The sequence below is a fragment of the Artibeus jamaicensis genome, unplaced genomic scaffold (genome assembly GCF_021234435.1).
Source record: "Artibeus jamaicensis isolate MK-2021 breed Jamaican fruit bat unplaced genomic scaffold, CSHL_Jam_final contig_851, whole genome shotgun sequence".
In the NCBI taxonomy this organism is placed as follows: domain Eukaryota; kingdom Metazoa; phylum Chordata; class Mammalia; order Chiroptera; family Phyllostomidae; genus Artibeus; species Artibeus jamaicensis.
The window spans coordinates 2,828,660-2,844,209 of NW_026521986.1; the positions used below are offsets into that span (position 1 = coordinate 2,828,660).

At 36.7% G+C, this 15,550-nt stretch overlaps 1 protein-coding gene across 2 annotated transcripts in view; it reads left to right on the top strand.

Annotated features, from left to right (window-relative positions):
• The first annotated feature begins 298 nt into the window (after positions 1-298).
• The window catches only part of PPM1A (protein phosphatase, Mg2+/Mn2+ dependent 1A), a 35,272-nt gene continuing 20,020 nt past the window's right edge, over positions 299-15,550 (top strand). The window contains exons 1-2 of one of the 2 annotated variants that reach the window (XM_037132374.2): positions 299-389; positions 4,364-4,443. The gene's annotated coding sequence lies outside the window, so the exon portion shown is untranslated. The remainder of the gene's footprint in view (positions 390-4,363; positions 4,444-15,550) is intronic. The other variant, XM_037132373.2, reaches the window with a different exon arrangement.

The window sequence follows — 15,550 nt, forward strand, 5'->3', positions numbered from 1 at the left end:
CGCGCGGGAGCGAGGGAGCAGTGGTCTCGGGGCGGCCCGGCCCGCAGCTTCGGGTGCTTGGGTGGCTGCAGCTCAGGAACGGGTGGTTGGGGAGGGGGGGGGGGGGGCTCCAGACAGGTGGGGCGCGATAGCGATGAATCTCCGGCTCTTCCTCCTCCTCCTCAGGGACCCGCTCTCCACCTCCCGCTCCAACGCCCGGATGATCTGAGCCGCGAGGGCACCGAGAGCCGGGGTCCCGGACGCAGCCCGGCTCCTCCCCTCCTTTGCCCCCTCCTCTGCCTGACCTAGTCGGCAGTAGCCGTGGTGACCCCCTTCCCGCCCCCTCCCCGGCCGCCGTCGCTGCCGCCGCCTCGGCCGACCAGGGACCTGCCTGCCCGCGGCTGCTCCGGGTAAGCGTGAAGTGGGGCCGAAGGCCGGCGGGCGGGGGGGGCGGCGCGGGGCCTGCACGACGGCGGTGGCGACCAGGCCTGGGGCCTGGGGCCTGTAAACAAGCCGGGCGTCTGCCCGGGCGCTCCCGGGAGGAGACGCGACAACTCCACCCCCTGGCCGGCCTCCTCCTCCTCCGAGCCGGGTGGCGGGCAGCGAGGGGTTAACCCTCCGCGAGGGCGGTGGCAGGGAGGCGGGGGCGGAGTGTTTGTGGCAGCAGCCGGGAGAGGGGGCGCGACCCTCAGGCGGGTTGGGTGTTAAAGCCGCGACGCGGGTGATGGCCGTGGGCCGGCCTGGCGCGGACTGAGAGCGTCCCGCCAAACTTCTCCGGAACGGCGAGGGGGCGCCGGGAGCCCCCACCCGCCCGACCGCCCTCCCTAGGCTCCAACCCCTGGGAGGGAGGCCGGGAGAAAGAAGGGGAGGGGCTTCCTTTGGACCGGACTTCCCCTCAAAACACCAAATTCTGTAGCATTTGCTTCAGGTTTTATAGGGGGCAGAGCTGAGAGTGAGGCTCCTTCAGAACTCAAGTCAGCGATGCCTCCGATTCATTCATTATTAAGGCATCGAACAAACCCATTGAAGTAAATCACTGATTTCTTCTCGTCTTTTTAATCGTGTAAATTATGTAAGTTATTGCTGTTAGCGTTTGGTTGAGGTATGGTTTTGTTCTGCTTGTAGATTTGAAATGTTATATGGCCGTGCAGAGCCTTCTACCAGCCGTAGTTTTAGATACGTTTTGAAAATTTCACCACCCGAGATATTCCTTTTCCTCAAGCACCACATGGTACTTAAAAATCCACAGAGGTCATACTTAAATTGTTCACGCCAAGAAATCTATGCCCCACCCCCAACCTTAAATTTTCTGCTAATTGGAGTCTTGAGCCGAATGCATTCTAAGGAGTGATTGGAAGAATAGGTCTTCCTACTCTCAAGGTCTCAAAATCTGTGATAGGTATTATTTTCCCACAGTAAATGACTTTGACATTAGAAGAAATTAGAAATTTTAAAAATTGTCTTGAGGAATAAGGCTTAATCTTTTCAAATTTGCACTTTGAAATTTTAAACACAACCACTTTTCAGATGCAAAGAGCTATGAAGAGACAGAGTATTTATATTTAAACAGTATTCTGCTGAACCTTAGGAGCTACAGAGCCCTCAGAAGCCCATCAGGGCTTGCTCTCCAGCTCCGTAACTGGAAGACCCTCATTTTTATACTTTTTATCTTTTTATGTGTTGGGGTCTTTGCGAGAGATTGTATTTCTGTAACTCTTTACAGATTAGAAGACTGATGAGAAAGAAAGATAGTGACCGTCTCCACTGCCAGTTTTCTAATCATACATGCTATGTTCGTTAATTTAATATTTCCTTTGCCTGTAAATTGAAGCACAGACATTTCTTGCCTGGTGTTATGGTCCTGTTCTTATGTATTAGGTTGGCCCAAAAGTCTGTTTAGTTTTCTCATAAAATAATGCATTTTTCATTTTCACCAATAACTTTATTGATTTGGATATTTTGAGTAGGTCGGCTGTCCCCTGCAGTTGGCTACTAGTGGGTAGAGGCCAGGGCTGCTGCTAAACATCTTCCGGTGCCACAAGCAAAGAACTATGTGGCCAAAAGTTACTACTACCGAAACTTCACAAACCACTTTTGATATGTTGGGTCAGTCACAGCACCTCCACACACTGCACAAATCTTTTTTTGCATTTCAATTGTGTTTTTACCTTTCTTGATATAATAAAGCATAATATATGGATAGTGTGGCATATTTTCTTCCATCTTCAATATTAAAATGGCTGCACAAAAATTCACCAATGTTGATGTTTTTTAAATGCATGTTGATATGACAGCTGTCATAATATAATGTAACAAAATTCTTTCAAATGAAAAAGATAAGTGATCAGTACTTGAGCCATTTTATGGAAAAAAAACTAAATCATTGGCCAATGAAATGTAACTCACATTATATCTGATTAGACATTCAATCATGTAGAGATGATTGCTTTTTAACTTAATGAAGTGCACATGGGAGTTGCTTAAGATATTTTTGATTTGATATTAAACATTTTTCACATCAATGAAGTCATTTTGAGAGAGATGTATTAAAACTGGTAACGTTTGCTAGGTACCTTTTATATTCGAGAAATAACACAGTTGAATGCTATAGTCATCACAATTTTTTTTACGTGGCATGAGTATTAATATATATGTGTGTATACATACATATTTTAACACTGATTGTGTATGTTTATATTTTAGTTTGAAGGGCTGAGTGATGACCATAATTACAGTATAAACTGTTGAAGGGAACACTGCACTAGGAGACAAGAATTGTTTAGTCATGGCTGTGCTCCAAAATATCTGTGTCCATGGACAAGTTCTTTAACCTTTTGAGTCTCAGCTCACAAATCAGTAAAGCCAAAGGAGTGGATGTATTATCGAATGTACTGTCCAGTTAAAATTTTTTATTGTATTGTTCAACATACTTAGACCAAATGCCTGGCATGTACTTCTGATGTTTCAGCATTATAAAGCTGATTTTCTGTCTGGATTTTGTCTTATTTTCCAAATTTTTTAGTTAGTGATTATTCTTTAGGAAAAACATTTCAGTAGGTATCCTTTTTTGACTTTTCTGTTAGGATTGGGAAGTCTAGAAAAATTCTTGGGAGGAAGGGGGATGGAGATTGCCTTGTAGACAAAGGGTGGTTGAGACTATGGGTTGCAACAATCATGTGGCCCTTGATAGTTTGATTGTGAAGGGTATTACAAGAACGCATTACGAAGTTTTTTTGTCAGTCCTGGTTGGGTCTTGCTTATCTTGTTAATAAACTTTCATTTGAAAATTTGTTCTTTAATACCTAGTTCTTACAGCAACATGTTATCACATGGCAAATATTGCTAAGCAGTTACCAAAAATCTAGTCTTTAAATTTGTTCACATTACACTTAGACTACTTATTTATAATGGCTAACAGTAGCTGATTCTAGTTTAACTATCAATGTTTATTTACTTAGTAATTTAAAAGTAAAGACTGATATACCCATATTTTTCCATGTATAACATGTTCCTGTATATAATGTACTCCTGTGTATAATGTGCACCCATGTTTTTGACCCAAACTTTCAGGGGAAAAAAATCTTTCGTTTTAATTTTTCATTCAGTTTTTTAAAATTTTATAAAATTTTACATTTTAGTTCAATTTTTAAAAAATTATATTTAGATACTTGTTTTTATATTAAAAAGGAATTTTAGCATGTATTTTTTTAACATGTTCGGGTACAAGAAAATTATTTTTTAAGATTTTACTTAATTACTTTTAGAGAGAGGGGAAGGGAAGGAAACAGAAAGGGAGAGAAACATCAGTGTGTGAAAGAGAAACAGTTGCTTTTCACAGGCTTCCAACCTGGAACTGGCCAGCACCCCAGGCATGTGCCCCTACTGGGACTTGAACTGGGGGCCCTTTGGTTCAGAGTTTGCTGTTCAATCCACTGAGGCCAGGGCATGGTACAAGAAATTGTATGTAACAAATAATTGCAAAACACAAGAACTAATACAAGGTATCTCAGGTATTACCCATGTATAATGTGCATACTTATTTTTCCCTCAAATATTTGGGTAAAAAATTGCACATTATACATGGCAAAATATAGTATGTTCACAGGGAACCTATTATCCCAGGAATTCTTAGCCATGACAGCTGGATTAATTTCTTAAGGTGTAAGTCTGTGATCATGTAGAAATAATTGTAAATTGATATTTTGATGACCACCCCAAATGATTAACTCTTGCATGGGCACCTGACCCTGAATGTTACTCTGTTTTTTTCTCCCCATCACCCCATGTGTCACAATGTTTATTGATAGATACAAGTATATAAAAGTAGGGCATGAACACAACTTCATAACAAATGTTACTGTTGACTACTTTCCGTCCTTAATAGAATCAGAGGAAGAAGGCAGCCATGTAAGAAAGAAAGCTCAAGAGGAGTCCTGTAAGGGTTAAACAAGAAGCTAAAACAAGGTGTGGCCCTATAAAATATATGGACCTTGGGGAAGGGGGAAGGTGTTATGAGGCATCTAGGTTAAAAATTTGTGTCTTCCTATACCTTGGGTAGTAAGTTTATGCCAGAATATGTTGTTTTCCATGTAAGATAATGTTGGTGGCAAAATTTTTTAAAAACTCACTTTCTTCATTTATTATTTCACTATTAGCCTTAATGTATAAATCCTCTGAATTTCCACCTGGGATTACTTCCATCTTGTATGAAAGGAGTTTGGGTTAAGTATATAAAAACCAAAAGATTATATTCTCTTTTTCCTCTTTCTATATCTAATGTACTCCATATTACTCAAGAAATAATTTTATTATGAATCTCCAGGATATATTCCTCATGATTTTGACCTTTGTTTGTCTTAGCTATCTCTGTACTACCTCAATAATCTCTTTACCCAGCTTTTGTTTTGCTGAGGCAGGTAGGAGGAGCTAGAGAAGATGAATAGTTAAGAGAAGTGAGATTCAGTGACTCTTTTGCCTCTAAAATAAACTTTAGAATTCTTGGTTTGGCTTTTGACACTTTCTTTCCCTGATTGGACCTCAGGACTGATCTGTTTCAACCAAATTGGTACACTTGTATCTGTGGAACACACACTTTCAGTGGATCCTATTTCGTTCTAATTGGTAACTTGGAATTCTTGCCCTTCCTTCTTAACGTTTTGTTTTCTCCTGTATCAAAACTCATTTCTAATATTTCCTCTTCGACAAAACCTTCCCTGATCACCAGAGTATTTTCTCTCTCCTTTTCTCTACTTCTAGCAGTATCTATTATATTATTTGTAGAACTTTAATCATATAATTGACAATTAAGTACTTGTGTTTTATTTCTAACTTTGTGTTCAACTTAATTATAAAATTCTGAAGGGCAAAATGTCACAACTTTTTATTATACCCAAAGCCTATTACAATGCCTTGTGTATAGTAGGTATTCAGATATTTTGTCAGTATTAGGCAAAATATAAGTGGGAATGATTGCTATAGGAAGTGGTGGAGGAATTTAAGAGCTATCTGGCAGCAGATATTTATTGTATTACTTATTATTTTGGCTGGACCTGGGTATTTAAGAGTGAAGATTATACGAATCTGAAATGTGACAGCTTATGTTGGTATAGAAAATTAGGTTGATTGACTCTGGATCTGAAGGTTTCATGTTAATTTCCTGTGTTTGGGCTTTGAAGCTTAACATGACATTCATAATCATGCATCTCTTTCCATTTGTAAATATTATGAACTATACATTCTTTTAAACAGAGAAATTGTGGAATCACAGTAATGAGACATTGTATTAGCAACTATCAACTAACTTAATGTGAACCAAACCAATGTCTAATATATGTGTGGTTGCCTCTCAGCACCCCCAACTGGAGACCTGGCCCTCAACCCAGGCGTGTGCCCTGACTGGGGATCGAACTGGAACCCTTTGGTTTGCAGGCTGGCACTCAGTCCACTGAGCTACATGAGCCAAGGCCAAATATCTAATATATAAATAGTCTGTTCATTAAAACCTCTAAGCTAAACTTTAAAACTTATCAAAACTGTTAAACTATTTCTAGTAGTTAAAAAATACATATAAATTTTTCCTTATTTAATTTTTAAGTGAATAATTTCATATAGGCAGTCCGTGGCTGCTTAGATCCATTTATTGGAGTATGCTACTAAGGAAACCAGAATCATGAATTTGATTTTTTTGTGTGTGCCTCTTCATTTTTTCTAGCTTTGACATTAGCTAGTACTGATAACAAGTAGCATTATTGAGCACTTAATGCCAGGCATTATTGTAGAAATTTTCAAGTACTATCTGATTAAATATTCACATCTATATGAGATATATACTACAATTACCTGTATTTTAATAGATGAGGAAATTGAGACAGAGGTTAACACATGTCATTGGACTGTTCAAAGTAATTATATGCAGGCACTGCAGTTTTATTGCAACTACTATTGGCAGTTGTGATGGATTAGAAAATGTTTGTGTAGGGAGGATACAACTATAGTTCCATTGTACCCACAAAGTGAATCTTGTAATTGAGTTGGGCTCTGAGGTAGAAGTGTATGCTAAATTTGAAAAGTACAGTATTGCACGTCATGTCAGCTCCTGTTAGAATTTTTCAACAAGAAGAACTTATATTTTGAATATTAAAAACGTATGAGATACAGTTATAACTAATATAACTAGGACCACAAGCCATACACAGTTTTGTTTTATGGCATATTTTATTCATGTTCATTACTTTGCAACCCACTGACATAAATGGTTTCATTAAGTCCTTTATTCAAATGAAATGTTCAGTGAGTTTAAGAAGATAGTCTTAAATGCAAGCTACCTAATTGGTCTTATGATAGAGATTATACTATAAATGGAACATGTTATATTAAGATTTATGAAAAATAAATTCCTTGAAAGCAGGGACTAAGTTTTATTTGTTTTAAATAGGTGCTCAATATATGATTGGTTAACCTTAGTCTCCCTGATCATTTTCTGATGATCACATGATAAAATTGAATGTGAGCCAGAAATACAGCAGATTATGAGAGCGAATAGGTCATGTATAATCCAGTTTAAGTTTAGGCTGGTGCTTTGTATTCATCAGACATGTGACTGTCTCAGGCAGAGGTATAGATAAACTGGGGTTTTTTGTTTTGTTTTGAGTCATGGTATATGTGGTTTAATTTTTATTTAAAGAATATGGTCCAAGAACTGTGTGCTGTTTCAAAGAATTAAAACCATAAATCATTGGCAAGTTTGAATAAATATCTTGGCTTCATAGCATTGCTCCTTTATTCTTTAGAATGAGTGGTGAAAATTGCATTAAATTGGTATTCTGTCTATAAGAGATGAAACTTGCTTAGGAGATGAAGCTTGCTTACTTTTGTTATCAACATTTAGAAATGAAAATATTAATAATGATAAGCAAGGAAAGGCTGTATATTATTTTTTGGTTTTGTTTTGCAAACAGGATGATAAAACTTAAACAGGCTTTAAAAAACATCTTTGAAGTATGTCATCATGCTTTAGAATATAGCAGTAAATAAAGTTTTCACTTTCTATAAAGCAGTAGAATATTATCCTTGCACAGAGTCTGTAAAGCTGTTTTGAACACCAAGAGGCTGATCTTAGAATTGACAGCTTAATCCTGTGTTACTCCATGTCTGTTGTCTTCATTTTCTCCATCTGTAGAAATGCTTCCTGATTCTATAAGCAAGTACTTCAACGAATACTGAGCCATCTAGTGTGATCTATAGTTTGTAGAGCAACAAAGTGGAAATGGCAGGATACAGTTTGCAGGTCAACTTCTATGGGAATACCTGGGTGGAAAAGAATTCCTAACTATTGACAAGGGAGAAGTCACAATGATGACTGTCATTCATTTGTTTTACATATTAATCAAGTGTCATGATGTGGTAAGTACTATGAATAAAAAGGCGTGATTCCTTCCCTCATGGATCTTAAAATATAAAATGAGAGATAATTCAATCACAGGATTCTGTGAGCTCCTGATTAATGGTAGATCTATTTCCTGAGACAGGGAACAGAGTAGCAGAAGAGGGAGTTGAGAAATTCATTTTGGGCCATGTCATTTGAGGTGTGGCTAATCAAACGTAGGAAGTAGTTTGTGTCTGTGTGTATTTTTTTTTATATTCACCCAAGGGAATGTTTATTGATTTGAGAGAGAGAGAGATAGGAGAGAAGCATTGATTAGTTGTGTCTCCTATGTGCCAGACTGGGGGTGGAACCTGCAACCTTTTGGTGCATAGGACAACACTCCAACCAGCTGAACCACCAGACCAGGGCTCTGTGCGCACGCGTGTGTGTGCGCGCGCGTGTGTGTGTAATTTTTTAAAGCTAGTAGAAAGATGAAATTTTCACTAAAAAAAACCTTTTTCTGTTACTTTCTCAGCACCCTTTTCCATACACACAAAGCCTCTCATGGATGGACTCAGCAAATGATTCTCAGCAAATAAGCTAACATATAAGATGTTAGCTTATATTCTCTGGCTGATGTAGCTCAGTGGATTGAGTGCTGGCCTTTGAACCAAAGGGTCGCTGATTCAATTCCCAATCAGGGCACATGCCTGGATTGCAGGCCAGGTCCCCAGTAGTGGCACACAAGAGACAACCACACATTGGTGCTTCTCTCCCTCTCTTTCTCCCTCCCTTCCCTTTGTCTAAAAATAAATTAAAAAAAGAATGTTAGCTTATATGGACAGAAGTCTGTCTCTTAGAGACATTTTTTAAATGTGGGGACATTTGATCCTTTTCAAAGTGGGGACATTTCATGTGTGTCAGATATTTAGAATATCCATGTATTTTGTGAGTGAATGACGCTTTACTATCTTAAATAATGTTTTACTTTTTCCTTCTTTCAACTTGATTATAGAAGGTTATCAGCAAACACTTCTAAATGATCTGTGTGAGGGGTTTTGTTTTTAAGTAAAAGAAAAAGATGAATTGCCTGGGGAAATCAGTTATCTTCTGGGTCAGTCTGAGTCTGAGCTTCACATATTAAAAAATAGCAAACTGAGCCCTGGATGATATAGCTCAGTGGATTAAGCCCTGGCCTGCGAACCAAAAGGTCACCGGTTTGATTCCCAGTCAGGGCATATGGCTGGATTGTGGGCTAGGCCACCAGTGGGGACACAGGAGAGGCAACCACACATTGATTTTTCTCTTCCTCTCTTTCCCTCTATAAATAAATAAATAAAATATTTACCAAAAAGTTGTACAGTGTATACCTGTGTAGAAATTAAAGAAGACTACCTTATGGAGTATTTAATTCAGGTCACAGCACATGTCTAGAACATAGTGATATATTACAAATCATGAAACATGAAGGAAACATCAAAAGTGGCAGCTCTGTCTCATACATTTTGTGTAATTGAAACTAGCTAATACCTGTAATAACTGACTCTGGTTTAGGTACTTGTAACTTTTTACCTAATTCAGCAAAGACTAATTATTTTTTAATAATATCTGGTAGAAAAAATGACCTTTCATGCTTTATGGAAATACTATTTAGAATAGAAGAGATTCATATGATTTAGTTTGGTTGGTTCAATTGGTCAATTTTGGTTTGCTTTTTGAAATTTCATTTTTTAAGGTTTTAATTTAGAGCATTTAAATTAGGGTATTGCTTAACTCAATATCAGTCTTGCATTAGAATTCATTTCAGTGAAATTTGGTTTGTTGGAGGAGGTTAAGTAAATACTAAATTGGAAAAGGGAAGTAAATACTTAATTGAAGTTATAAGCTGAAGAAATATTGGGCTGCTGAGAAGTTTTTAGGTAACTTTTTGATCTTTAAAAATATTTTGCTATAGCCCTGGCTGGTGTGGCTCAGTGGATTGAGAGCAGGCCTGCTAACCAAAGCATCATGGTTCGATTACCAGTCAGGGCACATGCCTGGGTTGCAGGCCAGTTTTCACCAGGGGAAGATGCACCCGAGGCTACCACACATTGATAGTTCTCTCCCTCTCTCTTTCCCTTCCCCTCTAAAGATAAATAAATAAAGTTTTTAAAAAATATATTTTGCTATAGTATTTTCCATATTACTACATAGTATTGATAACCATCTTTTTAAACCTTCTTGTGTAAAAAAACTACAGAAAACCATATAAAGCCATAGTAATTGTTTTAAGTGGCTCATTGAGATAAAACTCACATAGCATAAAATTTACCCATTTAAAATTTATGGCTCAGTAGTTTTTAGTGTATTCACAGAATTTTGCAACCATTACTACAATTTCATTTTAGATCCTTTTCATCCCCCCCCCCCCCGCAAAAAAATCTTGTACTCATTAACAGTCATTCCCTATTCTCCTTTCCCCCTAGCCCTTGTCAACCACTCTTGGACTTTCTGTCTCTGTAGGTTTTTGTCTTTTGGGTATTTCCGATAGGTAGAATGCAGATAACTTTCTGATCAGTGATTTCTAGACTTAATCAAAATCTTGTATATCTCATGAGACAGGCTGCTATGAATAATTTAGCCTCCTTTTATAGCTTAAATAATGGCCGTTTTCTCCTCTGATCAGGAAAAATTGTTCAATAATTGGAAAACTATCCAAATTTAAACCAAGATTCAGACTTTCCACTAGTATTAAAACTTCCGCAAATATATACCATTCATCCTCACTTCTAGTAGTGCTTTTCACTGTGATTTGTGCTCGGTAGCCCCTCCCCCCCCAGCTTTCTTTAAAATGTTGCTGTAGCAGCCATTTCTCTTCTACCTCTCAAACTCAGATTTGCATGAGTTCATTGAAATATTTCCCTTTGCAGCTGGCTTGCCTGAATACTACCTTCTCATTCCCCTAAACCCAAGAATGAGGAAGAATTAAAAGCAAGAAAGGAAAGATAGAAGAGACTATTCAGACTGGGGAGGGGCAAGATAGTAAGAGCAAGAATGGAAATGGTATAACATTTGTAGGAAGACAATTTGTGGGGAGAATAAAACTTGCCTGCTGCTTAGGAGAGAATACAACAATGAAAACATAGAAGGCAAAGATGTTATGTAATAAAAGATAAGATAGGTGGAATTTCTTAAATTTTCAGTTCTGAATTTTGAATCAGTAACATGTCAGTGAATCATAGATGATAATTTCATTATCTGATGATGATTAGTACCCTTGACCTTTTTTCTTTCTAGAACTTTGTGTAGGCATTTATAAGCTGAACTGTAGTCATGAGTTGCCTTTTGGATTGTTCAGAAATCTTCAGGTTTGAATCAGTATAGAATGGCAAACCCATTTCACCTTGGGATTATTCAGAGAAGTCCCACAGAGAATTATAGGCAATGTCCCCTTGGAGTTTCCTAACTGGAAGGGCAGAATCCTCTTCTGGGTGCCCCCATATTCAGTGGGTTGCTTCAGAGGTCTAGAATTAGCCCCTGTATGACTGCTAATTGAAGAATTGCCACTGCCAAAGAAAATCTTACTCAATTTGAAAAATCAAGGGCCTTCTGGTGGGATTAGAATTGTTAGCAGGATTTTAGGGATAGTCAGTAAAAGTACCTCAACAGAGCCAGAATCCCACATTTAGCTTTAAAGTTGAGTCAAGTCCTATAATAAGCAAACTGGAAATTTGGGGAAAGAGGAGTACAAACTGGTAAGAACTGTTAGTACCTATACTTGACCACTTAGGTGATATGTTTCAAACCCCGTACTCAGTTCCTTGATCAGCAATATTGCCTACAGTATTTTGTATATAACTTTTAAGGAGCTGGTGATGCAGATAGGTTACTTTTTAAAAAAAGAACAATAGGCTACCTTTTATTTATCTTTTTAGAACAACTGAGAATTGTTACTTAACAGATAAAGTATAATACCTGATTTGAATGAATATTTTTAGTATTGGAAACCAAGTTAACCAAATACTATACATATTTTGTTTCCATAGCAAGTATTTCTTTCTTTACAAAAGAACTCTATATACAGGGGTAGGCAAAAAGTAAGTTTACAGTTGTGTCTATGGAAAATAATACAATAATAATAATGCAAGGATAAACTGTGTTTTGTGTACTCACAACTATAAACCTTCTTTTGCCTACCTTATACATTTGACCCTTGAAAAACATGGGTTTAACTGTGCATGGGTCCATTTATATACAGATTTTTTCAATAAATGCTATAAATGTATTTTTTCTGATATTCTTTTGGGGGGATTTTTTCTTAAGTATATTTTATTGATTATGCTATTACAACTGTCCCAGTTTTTTCCGCTTTGTCCACCTCTGCCCAGTATCCCGCTTCCCTCCAGCAATCCCCCCCCCCACTTTAGTTCATGTCTGTGGGTTGTGACACCAACTCGGGTGTAGTTCAAGAGTGAACTGTAAGTCTTCGTAACTGTTTCATAGATTAGTTACATTGTAGAAAGAAAAGCTTCAGAGTAATTGTTGATTTAACTGAGTAATCTAGGATTCAGCTTTATTAAAAAAAAAAAAAATTTAACCAGAAAAACCTGTAAAAATTTACTCCTGACTGAGATTAGAGAAATGTAGACTGTGATGCCATGAACTACAAACTAATGGATCTTACAAGAAATTTCTACCTTTTACTTAAGTAAGATGTAAGAATTTAAAGGTGCTATGACTTAAGTATAGTTGGAGGGGGAAGAAATACCACAGGAGCATTTGTTAAATGAGATTAAGCATTACTATATAGAATTAAGGTACCGTTACTTTGCTGGTACTTTAATCTCCTGGTACTTATTTTAAGATGTGCAGTCAGGATTCAGCTACCCTCTGCAGGATGGCAGGAGTGAAATAATAGGCTAGCTGTTCTAACACCATTTACTGAAATTTTGTTCTCCAGCTCTCTTTCTGAATTCTCAGTTATAATCCACTGATCAAATACCGTAATTGGAATTGTTTTAGTATTAGGCATGGCAAATTCTCACGTTTTTTTTTTTAACTCTTGGCTATTCTCAAAAATACTTTCATTTGAATTTTGGAATCAGGGTCTGGGAACAAGAAGATCCAATTGTGATTATATTGAATGTATTGATTAATACAGGTAGAATAAACATCTTTATGATATTGAACCTTTCTGTCTTTTATCCTGAGGCTGTCTTTTTTAAAGAATTTTTAAAATTGATTTTGGCCCTGGCTGGTGTAGCTCAGTGGATTGAGTGCAGGCCTGCGAACCACACGATCACGGTTCAATTCTCAGTCAGGGCACATGTCTGGGTTGCAGGCCAGTTCCCAGCAGGGGACTCACAAGAGGTAACCATACATTGATGTTTCTCTCCTTCTCTCCTTCCCTTCCTCTTTAAAGATAAATAAATAAAATCTTAAAAAAAAAAGAATTATACTATAAAAAAATTGATTTGGGGGTAGGGGGAGAGAAACATCAATTTGTTATTCCACTTGTTTATACATTCATCTGGTTGATTCTTGTATGTACCCTGACTGGGGACTGAACCTTCAACTTTGGTCTGTCTGGATGATGTTCTAACCAATTGAGTTACCTGGCCAGGGCCTGAGGCTCTCTTCTCAAAGGTACTGAATATTTCTTGTTAATTTTGAATTAGATATACTTGTGTTTGTAAGTGGTGGTTATTATTTCTATAGCCAGGTACCTTATTGAACTTTTTTCCCCAATAATGTTTTAGATTTTGAATTTGCCATCGATTTGGTCATTATCTGCAAATAACAGTTTGATCTTGCCTCATACTTTTATGCCTCTTTTTAAAAAAATCTGGACTTACTGCATTGATCACATTTCTCTATACTGCTAAATGATAGGGATAAGAGCAGGTATTGCTTTTGGAATTGTTCTAATCATTATGCTTCCTATTTGGCTTGAAATATATGTTATCCTATTACAGGATGAATCTTATCAGACACCTCTTGTCATATGAAGAAATGATCATAAGGTTTTTCTCCTTTTAACTTTTAAGAAGATGAATATTATATTAATAGGTCAATGAATGTTGGCTCACAGTTAAATTCCTAAAATGAACCCTTCTTGGTGACTTGTAATAAATGCTCATGTTTTACTTTGGGGTTTTTACATCTGTATTAATGAGTGTGTTTATAAGTTTTTTAGTGCTATCTGTCCGTTTGTATATCTGGATTATGGAAGGTTTATGAAAAGAAGTGGGAAGATTTTTTTCTCTGTTCTTTAGGTAATTTAGATAATTTGGGGTTATATATTCTTTTTATGGCTTGAAAGATCTTGGTTATAAAATTGTCTTGCCCAGTGCACTTTTATTTTTAATTACTTTATTTTGAAAGCAATTGAAATTTACAGAAAATTAGAATTTAAAAAAGTACAATGAACATCCTTATTTACCTAAATGACCAGCTGTTGTTAGCATTGATAAACATTTTCCCCCTTTGTGTGTACATGTGCATATTTTCTTTACTCACACAAATATGCATATGTAAGGCAGTGCATGATCACACATGACACTTTGTTGTAATATCTCTTCGGTCTTCTTAAACCAAGAATGGTTCTTCAGTCTTTTTGTTTTTTGTTTTTAATGAGCCCTGGAGCTTTTTCTGAGGGATAGTTCTTTAATAACTTTCTCCTTTTGTTCCAAAGGGACAGGTTATATGCTATCAGTTCTTGGAAAAAAATTGGTAATTTGTTTCCAAGAACATTGTCATTTTCCTTTATATTTTCAAATTTATTAGCAAAGAATTAATTGTACAGTGTGTTTTATAAAAAATAAAACATGGTCCTATCTGTGAGAGAAGTATAGCTTATTTGGTTTCTAATATTAATAATAGTTTTTCTCAATTAGGCTAACTATTGGTTTACCTGTTTTGCTCATTTTTTCTCATAACTTATAGTTTTCACCTTAATCTTTCATAATACACTCCTTTAGCTTTCCTTAGGTTTTGTGTGTGTATATGTGGTTGTACTGTTTTACTTCTTGAATATTTAATACACTGATTTTCACTTTTTACTAAGAGAATGTAAGTTTTCCTGAAAAATATTTGATTATAATTTTTGGGGGGGATTGGTTTAACATCTGTAAACTTTATTTTTCTTGAAATCTACAAGGCGGCAGTTAAATTTTTATTTATTTAATTAATTAATTATTTTTTGGGTACAGTTTACAGTTTTCTATTTGATTAGAATTTGATATGAGGTTTTTCTCATTATTATTGTTTCTAAATATTCTGTAATTGTAAAAATATAGAAATTTGATGCATAGTTGAGTAAAAGCATGGATTTTAGAGCAGTTTTCAGATGTTTGAAGTTTTCTATTTTTATTGTTACCAGTATCTACTGCTTTTCTATTACAGTCAGATAATATGGTCTGTATGGTTTGTTTTCTGGTTTTTTTGGTCCCCAGGGCAGGGTGGGTTGGGAGTGTGTTAGGAAACTCTAAAGCTTTTGTTTTCCAGTATAAAGTCTAACGAACACTTGATTTTTAGTTAATGTTTCAAGCATATTTGAACAAAATATATCTTGATTTCAGCATAGTATTTTTTATTGATTTTCCATGAGTTATTTGGCATAAAATTTTTAGCACATAAGTTAAGTTATTATTTTAGACTACACCTTTATCAACTTGTAAAGACAGTCATCCTATTTATTTTATTTCTTATGTTTTCTCTGTTTGAAAT